This window comes from Pezoporus flaviventris, unplaced genomic scaffold (genome assembly GCF_033815535.1).
Source record: "Pezoporus flaviventris isolate CSIRO_AGI_PZ_B2104156 unplaced genomic scaffold, CSIRO_AGI_Pfla_v1 ptg000036l, whole genome shotgun sequence".
Classification (NCBI taxonomy): domain Eukaryota; kingdom Metazoa; phylum Chordata; class Aves; order Psittaciformes; family Psittacidae; genus Pezoporus; species Pezoporus flaviventris.
Genome location: NW_026892584.1, coordinates 41,727,005 through 41,741,805, shown reverse-complemented (window position 1 = coordinate 41,741,805; position 14,801 = coordinate 41,727,005). Strand labels below are relative to the sequence as shown.

Genomic DNA, 14,801 nt, shown 5'->3' with positions numbered 1-14,801 from the left:
CAAAGCAGTAGTTTAACATTGTCTCTTCCTTCTTTTCCCCCATGAAGTTTTCATATTTCCAAGTCACTGAACACAGTCCCATGATTACTACTGTTTAAATATATCTTAATGTAGAGCATTTAAAATCTACAGGACCATAATTAACTTAACTCACATAATAGTGCTTTGAACACAGGAGTGCGAGGGAATAACGCAAAAGCCTCACATTTATATCTAATTAACTAATTTTAGGAATCTAAGAAATCTGTTCAATATTATAGCCAAAGGCCTGGAAAGACATGTTTTCACTGCTGACATGTCAGTCTTTGCAGTATTCCCATGACCTGTACTGTTGCAGTCCCAAGGATGACATCTGTACAAGTCTGCCTAGGGTGTCACTTGAATCAGAAGATGTGCAGAAGATATTCCAGCTGACTGTTAGTCATTCCTCTGCACTCCTATCTGCTCCAGTCCTCCCAGGCAGGAAATTAACAGCCTAAAGAATGATGTAATGATGTATCTGTCTATGATGCAACCTGTCAAAATGGATGGAGGGCTGCATGTTTGCATCTGGTGCCATACATGGTTTCTATTCAGGCTGAATGTCTGTGGTCAGAAATGAAGCAGATACTGATATGTAAGTGTTACAAGTCCCTTCAACCCCTAATAAAAAATGGTGTTAGCAAAAGTGTTATTAGATGTATGAATCTAAAAAAGGAAAAACCTGTTACAGTCAGCAAGTAAAGCAGATACTGGAAAATTACCAACAGGGTAGAAAGCCTATTTCTTTTGTTTGACTTCATAGAGGAACAGATCTGTGATGCAGTTGTTTTCAGCTCTCCGTCAAATTGCAAACCTGAAGTTGTCATACCTAACGATAAAGAGAATAACAGCCTTTTAAACTCTACTCAAAGTGTCAGGGCCTCACCCCCCATAGCCACTCCACCATTAAATCAACAGTAAAGGGTCACTGATTCCCAGAGTAATAGGAATTTGTTCTTATTTGAATGTGACATTAACATGGATATACTGTTCTCAGGAGAACTGACTGCTATGGGCCAGATCTGGACATTGATTTCACACCGCATTCCCTATTGATCAGGCATGGTAGGAAGTCTGTACATTGAATTGATAGCAGAATATAGCTGTACAGTATTTGTTTTCCTTTTAATATACAGCTTCAACAGCAAGCCATGCATGAATTTAATAAAAGAAGATAATAATCTATTCATTCTAGGAGTTATAGACTGAGCCTGGGTGGTTATCAGGCCTGCCTTCACTGCTATAAATCATGTCAACAAGGAGACTCATTTTAGCTTTACCAATGAAAAGAATTCTCCTGTTTTAAATATACAGAACCTGTGCTTTCTCCTCACTCACAATCAGTAAATGGGGAAATGTATTCATTTATGGTTTACCAATGCAAAACAATCAACAGAAGAGAATCAGACCTATTGTCCTGTTAGAAACCAAGTATCTGAAAGCAACAAAGTAGCTCTAAACAGTAAATTAAAGTATTTGTAGTATCAGTTGCAATGATCCTTAGTTGTTCAGTATGCTCTTTCAGCTGTTGATTCCTATTTAGGATTGGAGGTTTTGTTAAGGTCATTTTACAAAACAATAAACAGAGATGCTTTGAATATGCTAATGTGTTCTGTTGCAGGAGAGTTATCACGGGTAATAGAGAAAATGAGCTGATGTAAAAGCCATCGACAACCTTAGGGGAAACTGAATGGGTGGTACAATTGTTAGCAGAATGCTGTGTCTGCAGGTCAATCTGTGAATAGATGATTGTTAGCAACAATTTTATGTTGGTCAATGTTTGTAAATGACGGAAGTTAGGCAAGAGTAATTACACCCATAATGCTTTTCAAGAGGAAAAGATCTGTACTTTTAAAACACGCTTGAAAGTTACTTTCTAGATGCAGAAGTGGATTACATTCAGCTCTTATTCTTTAGTCAGGGAGCATCAATAAAGCCACCAAGGGGATTCTGGGTGCAGACTAGCATAAATAAGCTAAAAAGCTGAGCTGGCACATGTGAAGAATGTTGTCCAGCATACAGCATTCTCATTTCATGGCACAACAGGATAGCATGGCTGTTCCTACTAGCATAATTAAACATTAGAGTATTGGTAAATTATGTTATCTCTTCTTTCTCCTTTACCAGCTCATGTGGAAATAATTTAAGTTTTGCTCTCTACCTTACCTGGTCTATCAAATTCAATGTGGTTTTTGTGTAATGAGCCTCTCAGAACAGTGCAGAATGATATCAGATGGTTGCTAAAAGATCTGTAGAGCCTAAAGGCTGCTTGCTCTTATCCCAGGGCATGGCACTCAAGAAAGTCTGCAGTAACAAATGTAGCATTTATCTAAAGCAATAGATGAGCAATGCAAAGAAAAAAAAAGTCTAACTTTCTCTTAATAATGGTTTTCTAGTAATCCTTCGCACTTATTTTAGTGATTTCAACCCAAGTAATAGAAATAAGAGAAGGAAACTCAAACTCATAGATTTATTTCCCCATGTTTAGTTGATGGGAAAAAAAAGACTGCTATTGGTTACATGAAATTCATTCCCCCAGTCAGCAAAAAGCATAGAAAATAGTAACAGCCTAAAAAGAAGCAATGGCAAGTGAACAGAAAAGAAGCAGGATGGCACAGTACAGAAACTGGGGCAAACTTGCCAATTTCAGCACTATTCATCCTTAGCTGGGGTAATTCCAGAAATAGCTGAGACACTGGGAAAGGTGAGGTGGGGCTCTGGGGTTTGCCCTGTGCATAATGAAGCATTTAGATCTTTTGTGAAGACATCTTCGGAAAGCATGCAATTAAAGGAAACAGTGAAGGCAGCCCATGAAAGTCTTGCCATGGAGTCAGTGGTGGCTGGGTAGGGTAGAGAACATATTGGCAGCATCATGGGTGATGTGAGCACAATTCAGAGCATCAGGGATGGCAAGGGAAAATTCTCTAAGTGAAACACAAAACAGAGAATAACTTGGAAATAAAACAAAACAAAGAAAACCAAACAACAACAACTAAAAAGCATCAGTTTGTTTTCATTATACAGAATATAAAAACAGTTTCTGTACCAATATAAATAGTTCATTGAGATCAATATGTGGCAGCAGCATCTCCTGTTATTAGTGTTAGACACAACCAAAAGACAGTTGTAAACCTGTTGTGTAGTAACCTGCATAAAAGTTTTCATTTGCACAGCTCGATGTACTTTTTCTTCGAAGACTCACAGTGTTTGAGGCCAGAAGGGAACCTTACGTGGCTTGACCATCCCTGCCATTAAAATCTATCCATTTACTAAAACAAACACCTAGTAATTGCCTCAGAAATAACTTACACTCAGCTAAAACAAAGTTTCTCAAAAGATTTTTTACCTTGTGCTGAAAGTCTGCGGAAACGGAGAATCTGTCTATCCCAGGAGCATATTTCAACATTCAATCATAGTGATAATTAAAAAAATTACATTTAGTCTAACTTTATCTGGCTTCAGTTTCCAGCAATTGATTCCTCTCAGGCTTTTTTTAAATTGGTTAAAGATTTCTTTAGAACATTCATATTCTCCTTCTGAAGCTACTTATACACCACACACCACAATGAAGTCATCTTTATACTATTCTGATAAGATTCAGCTCTTGAAGATCTATTAATATAAGTAAGGCTAACTGGAAATAAGACCTGTGCTTTGTTAGGTCTTCAGAATTCAGGGATTTTTTTTTTTTCCTACTATAAAATGAAATAGAATTTCTGTAACCCACAACTCTAAAAGCAATATTTTTTCCTATTTACTTCCAACTTATGGATGAACTGTTTGATAGCATTAAATGTAGATAAATGTAGCATGTGTATAGACCTAAAAGCTATTTATCTTGCCTTCCCTTTGATGACTGTCAGAGAAGATGAGCTTCCCGTGCACTAAATTAACACTATTTTTTATCTATGACTAAAACCCCATAACATTTGCCAAAGACATTGTGGTACAATGCGATAATGCAATGGTGACAAGAATTTAATAGTAATCCTCCTATCCATCTGGCATTCTGCAACACAAGTTGGTCCAAATATCTCCCTTACTAGTCCTCCTCTTTTCCCATTTAGCATCCTAATCTGTGCCATCTTTTCTTTGCCTATGTTTTCCTATGGAATAGTTGTACATTTTTTATAGTTAGGGACTAGTTATAGGGGAGCAAAGCTCCAAAACCCTGGAATTTAGGTATGTGTCTTGTATTATCATCACTGGGGATGTAATGAGATGATTGACATATCCCGTATTTCCAGTCTTTAGTGGTTATTTTTTTTTCCCAAGAGTATGATTTTTCCTCAAAAACACCTCTATTGTTATCTAAAAGGAAATAGGAGTGTAGAATATTTGTTTGTTTTAGCAACTCATGAACTCACAAAATAGTTTAAAAAAAAATATTACCAATATATTTTCTGAATTTTCAAAATGCTCTGAAATTCCTTTGCCACTCAAAATCTAACAAGAAAGCATAAACCCAAACCAAACAAAAATCAAACAACCAAAACCCTGTTCTGAACGTGGAAATAGACCAAGAACCAAATTCTTTTTCTCACAGTTTTCAACAACTGCAAACTCTGACTCATTTTTGTCAAATTGAAGTATCAAAACATTAGGATTACTAAATCTCAAATTACTTCATCATTGACCTTTAAATTACAGTGTAGCATGGGAGATAATACTACAAAACATGAACTGATAAATATCAAAATGTCTTTTTAAAGAAAGAGACTTTTTTGCTGTTGATAATTACAGTGACTTATGATGCGATCTAAGAAAAAAAAAAGTTAGTGCCTAAAAGATTTTCCTACTCACCTGGCAAAATACTCCTGAATAATAAAAAAAATCACAACTTTTTCATTTCTGTAACACTTCGGGGGGTGAGGGGAGGCAAAGAGAAAATTTAAGTATATCAATAGCTATATTTTATATCTAGTGAAAACCACTAGGTTTAGTCAAAACCCAACCAGATTTAGGCAGAAGAAAAGCTCTTAATTTTAGATACAGAACCAAACCTAAATTTGTCGAGGATTTTCTTCTCTAGAAGTTGGTTCCAAACCATCATTCTTAAAACTAAAACAAAGTAATCATATCTAAGCCACATATGCAAAATCATGAAAAAAAAAACAAACAGAAAACCCAAGACTTTTCACTGCAACACATGGCCACAGGAATTAGCACTACTAGAAACCACAGTAGCCAGTGATGTCAAGGATATAGACAGAAAAAAGGTTTCTAGAAAGTACATACACAAAATTGTCCAAAGGCAGGAAACATGCAAAACCACTGGACTAGGTCTGTGAAATGCTGAGAGTCAGAAGCTGTTTTCAGGGAGATGATGCAGAATGAGCTGTGGGCTGTTGGGTATTTAGATTCTCCTTGCACTACAAAGTAGGATGGAGTTTTATGAGTCATGAAAAACCACAGGAACTGCATAACTGAAGCTTGAACACTACTTTTTACTACTAGCTTTTTTACATCCACTGCTACCTGGTTAAACTAGGAGATACAGTTCTAGATCCAGGCTGTTGTTGACTTCAGATGGTGCATTGGTGCACAGCCTAATCCGAAAAATCAGACTTTTGGTAGTTCTTAGAAGCCTTAAAAAGCACACTGATATATAATGCCTACCATATTCAGTAGTAGTTTGGCACCTGGCTGCTTCTGAATGTCATCCTTGGCATTTATCTGTATCTTTATATTACTAAATGTATTTTAAAAACCTGATCCAGTAAAAAGGGGGATTAAATGATACCTCAAAATGACTGTTCAGAGTAATTTATAATCCTGGCATACTTTTGCTACGTATAGTTTTCCATATCCTGGGTCATGATAGCTAAACACAAACAGATCTTCTGCTGCCTGAGAAGGGTCTTCCGTCCTGAAATCTCTCCCTTTCTTGAGTTGCCTGGGACTCAGAGACTCAGAGAAAAAAAGCCTTAAGACAAATTGGACCTTTGTTGCAAAGGGCAATGAAGAACTGTGTCTTTGTTATCAGTACATAGGGACCTCTGCCATTCCACTTCAAAATCAGAAACTCTTCCCTAGCTCCAGTTACTTGTAGCTCTTGTACACTAGCAGAATGGAGTTAATTCCAGCAGGAGTGATTAAGGAGTTGGTTTAAAACAGAATCATGGGATCACTTAAAATAAGTGTAATATGTATTTTCCCCTGTGTCGCTGTTTTCCTTATGGAAAGCATCATTGTATGAAAATAATTGTCAGATAACACTGACCACTAACACCATTTCATAGTTCATGGTGTATGAACTGAACCTGATGATTCTGTAATCTCAGAGTGGCACCTTGTTCATCTTCTACTTCTATGTTGGTCCATTTAGATGACTGATACACCTCATTCCTCGAATTATGTGTATTTTACAAAATCATACATGAGAGCCCCTGCTTTTTCTCTGAGAAATTAGTACATCATACGTTTCATAGAATCATAGAATCATAGAATAGTTAGGGTTGGAAAGGACCTTAAGATCACCTAGTTCCAACCCCCCTGCTGTTGGCAGGGACACCTCACACTAAACCATCTCACCCAAGGCCTTGTCCAACCTGGCCTTGAACACCACCAGGGATGGAGCATTCACAGCTTCCTTGCGCAACCTATTCCAGTGCCTCACCACCCTCACAGTAAAAAATTTTTTCTTCATATCCAATCTAAACTTCCCTGTTTAAGTTTTAACCCGTTACCCCTTGTCCTATCACTACAGTCCCTAACGAATAGTCCATCCCCAGCATCCCTATAGCCCCCCTTCAGATACTGGAAGGCTGCTATGAGGTCTCCACGCAGCCTTCTCTTCTCCAGGCTGAACAGCCCCAACTTCCTCAGCCTGTCTTCATACGGGAGGTGCTCTAGTCCCCCCATCATCCTCGTGGCCCTTCTTTGGACTTGCTCCAACAGTTCCATGTCCTTTTTATATTGAGGACACCAGAACTGCACACAATACTCCAGGTGAGGTCTCACGAGAGCAGAGTAGAGGGGCAGGATCACCTCCTTCGACCTGCTGGTCACGCTCCTTTTGATGCAGCCCAGGATATGGTTGGCTTTCTGGGCTGCAAGCGCACACTGAAGCCGGCTCATGTTCATTTTCTCATCAACCAACACCCCCAACTCCTTCTCCACAGGGCTGCTCTGAATCTCTTCTCTGCCCAACCTGTAGCTGTGCCTGGGATTGCTCTGACCCAGGTGTAGGACCTTGCACTTGGCATGGTTAAACTTCATGAGGTTGGCATCAGCTCACCTCACGAGCATGTCGAGGTCCCTCTGGATGGCATTCCTTCCCTCCAGCGTATCAACCGAACCACACAGCTTGGTGTCATCAGCAAACTTGCTGAGGGTGCACTCAATCCCACTGTCCATGTCAGCGACAAAGATGTTGAACAAGACCAGTCCCAAGACTGACCCATGAGGGCCACCACTTGTTACTGGCCTCCAGCTGGAAAATATTGAGCCATTGACCACAACTCTTTGTGTGCAGCCATCCAGCCAGTTCCTTATCCACCGCGTGGTCCATCCATCAAATTGTTGTCGCTCCAATTTAGAGACAAGGATGTCGTGTGGGACAGTGTCAAATGCTTTGCACAAGTCCAGGTAGATGACATCAACTGCTCTACTCCTGCCCATCAGTTCTGTAGCCCCATCAGAGAAGGCCACCAAATTGGTCAGGCAGGTTTTCCCCTTAGTGAATCCATGCTGGCTGTCACCAAGCACCTTGTTGTTTTTCATGTGCCTTAGCATGCCTTCCAGAAGAATCTGCTCCAAGATTTTGCCAGGCACAGAGGTGAGACTGACTGGTCTGTAATTTCCCGGGTCATTCATTTTCCCCTTCTTGAAAATGGGGGTTATATTTCCCTTTTTCCAGTCGTTGGGAACTTCACCTGACTGCCATGATTTTTCATTGCAAGGTGTCCTGGGTTTAGCAGTAGCAGTCAATTTTTCTCCTTCTTGGTAGCTGGTGCAGCGCTGTTTTTGACTTTCAGCCTGGGAACAGTGCTGATAACACCGATGTTTTCAGTTGTTGCTAGGTGATGTTTACCCTGACCAAGGACTTTGTGAGCCTCATGCTCTGACAGGGAGGAGGGGAAGCCAGGAGGAAGCAGAGACAGGACACCTGACCCACACTAGCCAAAGAGGTATTCCATACCACAGCACGTCATGCCCGGGGAGGGGGGGTAACTGGGAGTTACCCGGAAGGACGTCTTCTGGGGTCTTCTGGGTCGGACTCGTTTTTTGGCGGGTGGTATTGTATTCTCTTCCCTTGTTATTTTTTCTTATCATTGTTGTCGGTGGTGGTAGCGGTGGTGATTTGTGTTGTACATTGGTTGCTGGACTGTTCTTGTCTCAACCAGTGGGAGTTGCATTCTTTCGATCCTCCTCCCCATCCCTCCTCGGGGAAACGCGGGCCTCGACTGCTTCCAGCCCAGCACCACTCACTGGGAGTGAGTGAATGAGCTGTCTGGCTGGTTTTAAACCACAACACAAGGACAACTAACATACCTTTTAAATGCCACTGTTCAGGTTTTGCTTCATGAAACCTATAGGATTATAGTCGGATGTATCAAAATCTCACTCAATTTTCAGAGACACTAACTGCAGAGAATGCAAGTAAGCGAGCAGCAAGGTACTCAGCTTGTGTGAAAGTCATGCCAAATAATGGAGGTGCTCAAAAACTTCTGTTAAGTTTATATTTCAAAAGCTAGGGTTTCTGAATATCTCCCACTGTACAAATAAGTGAAAGCAGGAAGAGCACTTTTCCAAGTGACTACTGTACAAAAGGAGTTCACAGTTTACCAAGTCTCTTTCTCAGGAAAAATGTCCTGGTCAGACAACATTAATTTAACTGCTAATGAAGGCAGCAGTCAGTGGATCAGCATGTGCTGAGGGAGGAGAAGAAATGGAGAAAATAAATGAAAAACACTTGAAGAAGGAACTTATTAAAAAGTGTACCTTTGTTAGAGTGCCTCCTTTTAATTATTCTTACATAAAGCAGTCAGGTTTGGACATATCTTTTGTACTCAACCTATATTAAGTTTTTCGTTTTCCTCACTGACTTAAAGCAATGTCCTTTATTCTTTGCACTTCAAATGAAATACTCACATCATTTGCTAATGCACGTTGTTGGTTGTCAAAGCGTGTAAGGGTCCTTCAGTTTTGGGCAACTCACACACAGAGCCTTAGGCTTCAATCCCTGAGATGTTATAAGGCAAACTATAATATACAAGCCATGAACAGACCCATATCTAGGGAAAAAATGTTTCACTTTCTAATGCTTATATAGCTCAGGGTAAATTCTACTAAAATCGTGTCTGACTCTGACAAAGCATGAAAGTAATTCTTATTCATTGGAAATTAGATGATAGCAGGAAAAAAAAAATCCTAAAATCCTTATTTTATATAAATATAAGAATTTCCTCTAAAGTGGTTTTCACTTTTGTCCTGGGGGAAAGAAGGGAATTATAGGAGGACCTTATTCCGTGTTTTGCTCTTTGTGTGCTCATGTTCCTTTTTATTTTTTTTTTCTGTGATGCAGGGAGGGGGGAAATTTCCATAACAACACCTTAACTATCTTTACCACCCAGCTCTCAAAGGATAAACTAGGTGTTCCTAATTTACCATTTCTGCTTCTACTTTTATATTACAAATCTAAGGGAAGAGATTTCATGAACAATGAATATCCTATACATCCTGATAACAATTCAGCGCTGAAATAATTTCTATCATATTATTTTTTGTGGTTTTTTTACCTGTTATTCAAAGGCAAAGTTTATCAGTGCTAATGTGCAAATTCAACTCCAGGTCCTCTTACTTGAGTTGAAAAAGGCAATTTCCCACTGTCTTTTTTTTTTTCATGACAAATTATCACTACAATTTTTCATAGAAATTATTGATCTCTTAATAGCCATGTTGTTGAATCTTCTTACTATTCCTTATTTTTCAGATCAGGTACTACATTTCGCCTCTTAGATGTCCCAAGTCCTCATGAAGACTTGCCTGGTTGTTCAACGAGAAAAGGAATTTCACAGAGAAACGGTTATTTCCAGATGTCTTGGCAGTATGGTGTTGCCGCATATTGCATCCATTGTGGATAAAAAGCATGCAATCCCTTATATAATAGCATATATAGTAAGACATATGTTTCTAAAATAAGAAAAAAGTCTAAGATAGTTTAAAAGTCCTCATAGCAGCATCTTCTGTCCAGTCAAGAAGTACATGGAGAAATATGTCTGTGAGCTCAGAGAATGCTCCTCAGTAGTTAGGCACATGGGAATCTGTGAAACACTGAATATTCCCTAAAACTGAGTGCTATGGCAGTTAGAGAGTGGTCTACACCATGCTGAGTTCATTTACATGCATAATCCCAGGGCTTTCCATCAGACTGTTTGTGTCAATAAGGCAAACAAGTTTTGGCCTGTCCTGAACATTGTTCATTACAGATTGCAACAGAGCAGATGTAATTATGTGAGTGAGAGAAAGGCAGCAGGACCAATTCCTAAAGGCAGGACATCATTAAGATTTCACAACAGGCACATTTTCCCAAGGGACCCAGAGGAAACAAGAGGCACATATTTCCTGAGGCCAGAGTCCTTGTTTGGCTTCATACATCCAAGTGCATTCTTAATTGCAGCATTCACTTGAAAGGCATAAAGTTCCTTGAGAGGTGAATAAGATTTGAAACAGATCCTAAAAAACTGTCCAGTCTCTCATCCTACACAACATGTAACATGCACTAGAAAAGAAAATTTCAGAATGGCCAGCTCAGAGATTTACCACATGCAATTTTTTCCTGGCTGATAGACAAATAGCAATGTGCATTGCAAGTGGAAGCAGTTGCTGTATGTTTTCACGATCAGGGAATTGTTAATGCGAAGAACCAGGTCTTTAGAACAACTCTGAAACAAGTCAAGAAGCATTAAGAATAAAAGCCATCAAAGCTTAACGTATCCAACAGGAATGGAAAGAGGTACTGACTGGGCTTGGATTTAGATTCATTAGAAAGTCCCAGGAACTAGAGCCAAATTCTGATTTGATAGGGAGCATCTCTATTGGATTTAAGTTGGAGAATGCCTGTGTGTGAATCTTGCTTAGGAGTGTTACATGGCAGTACTATTTCAGAATTGTTCCACTTCAAATTTTAATCAAATCAACTCCTTTGTGACTATATTACACTTCATAATAATGAAGCTTAATGAACAGAATTAAAAGTTGATCAACTGTAAGCACAGTTAAACACAGAAATGGTTTTCTTCTTTCCCATAAAATCTGTCTGCTGTCAAATACTTGCCACTTGCTGTCCTCCCTGTCTTTGGATTTTTAAACAGCTTTTATGGGCTATTCAATTTCTGCCTGCAATTCAAATCCACTTTCATTTTTGCCTCCTTGGCCCTTCATCCTCCTGCACTTCCACTCTCCTTTATCTAAAGGCAGAAAACCACATCAAATATAGAAAATCTGTGATACTTAACATTGCCTCAACCTTTTTGATGTGCTTTAACAGAACTCACAGTGTAATGACAAAGGGTGGTGTTGTCCTCTGTCTTTGCAGATGTTCACACACAGCCACGCTATTCACTACCTCATTAACTGATCTTTTAAGAGTATGGGACTGCCTTACAACTAATGAGATCTCGATTCAATTCTCCACAAATTTCCACCTCTAAGTACAAGAAAATGAAAAGAAGGTTTTCTGCATCAGAGGGATTAGGAAGATATATAGCTGAGGAAAGTGAAATATTGAAAAGAAAGGAAAAAGATTGATTTCACTGGTGGGGGAAATATTGAAAAAAATAATGTTGCAAGTTTCATTCAGCATTAAGTACAGATGATTTTGTCTGATTTTGTCTTCCTTGGCCATACCTAGATCATGTTCCTCTCATAATCTTATAAATGACAATTCAGACAAGGTTTCCAGAGAATTACATTGAGCAGACATGTCCATCAAAAATAGCTGATGTGAGACATCCCAATGTACTTACATGCCTATGAGCAGAAGAGTTAAGACAAATACTGGGCCTTCTTACACTCTTTGGAAATATTCATCTGGGATATATCCTACCTGTTGAATACTAACTAAATCTGACTGACTGAAAAATGATATTTTAAGATCCTAAGTCACTTGGCCAATCAGGAAAATAATTTCATACAAAAATCAGCAACTATATGTCTACTGTCTTTTTTTCCAGGAAGGAAACATGTTTTTTTCAAATACTTTTATTCTCCAGACAGCTAAAGGAGAAGAATTAGTTCTAAGTAAACTATTTGAATTTTCTTCTTACCAGATCTTCACACATATGCTAAGATTTAAAAAGACCCCAAAAGTTAAACAGAACATTGAAATATTTTAAGAGTATAAAGATATGCATGAAAAATACAGATTCCTGAAAGATTAAATGTCTCATGTATGTATTTATCAAAGCTTCAGAAAATAGAGAAAATAGGCGGATGGTATAAAGTCTTAGCAAAAATATAAATGTAGTGTGTCAAGTGAAAAATAATAATGATTAGCTGTCCTGGTTTCAGCCATAAGAATTATATTTTTCTCCTTCCTAGCAGCTGGTGTAGAGCTGTTTTGGCTTTAGTCTGAGAACACTGCTAATAACACACTGATGGTTTTAGTTGCTAAGTAGCGCTTACTCTGATCAAGGACTTTTCAGTCTCTCATGCTCTGACAGTGAGGAGGGACATGGGAAGCCAGAAGGAAGCAAAGACAGGACACCTGACCCAAACTAGCCAAAGGGGTATTCCATACCACAGCATGCCACGCCCAGTATATAAACTGGGGGGAGTCACCCAGAAGGGCAGATCGCTGCTCTGGTCGGGCTGGGTATCTGTCTGTAGGTGGTGAACAATTGTATTGTGCATCACTTGTGTTTATTGGGTTTTTTTTCTTTCCCCTCTTAGCTTCTTATTCTCTCCAATTGTTACTTCCCTTGTCATTATTATCATTAGTAGTAGTAGTAGTTTTGTATTATACTTTAGTTATTGGGATATCCCCATCTCAACCCAGGGGGTTTTACATTTTTTGATTCTCGTCCCCATCCCACTCAAAAGCTGGGGGTTGAGGGGGAGGAGAGGGTCAATGAGTGGCTGCATGGTTCTGAGTTACTGGGGGGGCTTAAACCATAACATTAGTTTAACAGCATCTTGGGTATGCATCTTTTATAATACATGATGTATTGGGAGTGTGTTTTACTCAGGTTACAGAATTAAACCAGTAGGAGGTCTGATCTGAACTAATATACAGGTTCACTGGGAAATATTGGTAGATTTAAGTATGATTCCTTCTAATATGCTGTTTTATACATCTACAGTTTAGTTGATGGGCAAAACGAACTGCATAGCCTGAAATTATACAGTATTCTCGAAATACATTTAAAAGAAGTTTTAAAAAAAGCATAACACAACAATTGCTCTCATAAATCCAAATGCCAGCTCATTTGGCTCATGAAATTGCTGTGATTTTCCTTACTGTGCACTCTATCTTTAAAAGTCTAGGAGGTGGCTGCCATTTCTCAAGGATATGTGCTGTGCTGTCTACCACAAATTTGACTTTGTTGGGTTTTTGTTGCTTATATCTCCAACACACGTTATGCACCTTCCAGCAAGGACAAGCAGATCACACTATTGGCAAAGCTAAGGCTATTCAAGATGCACCATGCAGCTACGATGTCAGGGCATCCATATGGATTTCTGGGTGAGCTGAATCCCTCTGGGACTAAATAAACCTACAGAGACTATGGAGACCAATACACTGCTCATTGACCCTCAGCCACCATGGAGTTCAGAGTAGACCCCAATCAAGTCATTTTTCTGAAACCTCTGTCCAGATCTCCCTTTTACCTTTCCTATCTGATCTCTCTAATACACATATTGCACCCATGAGCCTTCAGAGGATTTAAGTATGCAGCTCTGAATGGTGGTTACCTCTGAAGATTGCTTACTCTGCTAGGACAGCGCTGAAATCCTTTCTTTCCACCCCAGGGTTCACATTCCTTTCACAGTTCAAATACAGGGCATTAGTGCACACCCACTTGGTGCTGAATAACAAAAGGGCTAAAAAATCAGACTCCCGAAGTGAGATGGCTACAGAAGTGGCCATTACCCGGTAAAACACTTTCAGTCTTCTAACTATTGGGAACAAAAGAACACAAGGATGCAATGAACTCTCGTTGTCCCCAGAGTGCCAGGTGACTAAACCAAGTTACAGTCAATCTGCAGCTATAGAGAAATATTGCAAAATTGCTCCAGCAAAATGTCCTGCTGAACATTAGACAGCCTGGTTGAGTGTTTCCTCGTAGCTCCTTACATTGTGAGTGACATTGTCATTTAGGGAAAAAAAATGAAACCATGTTAAATGCACAGGTAAAATGACAAGCATCTTACTGTTCTCTAAAAACCCTCCCTGATTGCATGTCACCCACTTTAAATTTTGATTGAAAGACAGCATTGAGACTCTCAGCTGGGAATGCAAAAGGATAAATGGACTTATCATCAGCTAAATTTTGCACAAGCTACCAGGCTAGATAATATTCATTTCAGAGAAAACTACTAGGGAACATATTGTGGTTTAAGCCCAGCCGGAAACTCAGAACCATGCAGCCACTTGCTCATTCCTCCCTTTATTTCTCCCCCAGCTCACAGAGGGATGGGGAGGAGAATCGAAAGAATGTAACTCCCACAGGTTGAGATAAGAACAGTCCAGTAATTAAGGTATAACACAAATCACTGCTGCTACCACCAATAATAATAATGATAAGGGAAATAACAAGGGAAGAGAATACAAC

General features: G+C 39.3%; 1 long non-coding RNA gene across 1 annotated transcript; it reads left to right on the top strand.

Moving 5' to 3' along the window:
* The first annotated feature begins 536 nt into the window (after window positions 1–536).
* Window positions 537–10,179, top strand: LOC133274805 (uncharacterized). Its single transcript, XR_009745282.1, has 3 exons — window positions 537–616; window positions 1,019–1,086; window positions 9,959–10,179. It is a non-coding gene; the product is annotated as an uncharacterized LOC133274805 (long non-coding RNA).
* Window positions 10,180–14,801: the final 4,622 nt, after the last annotated feature.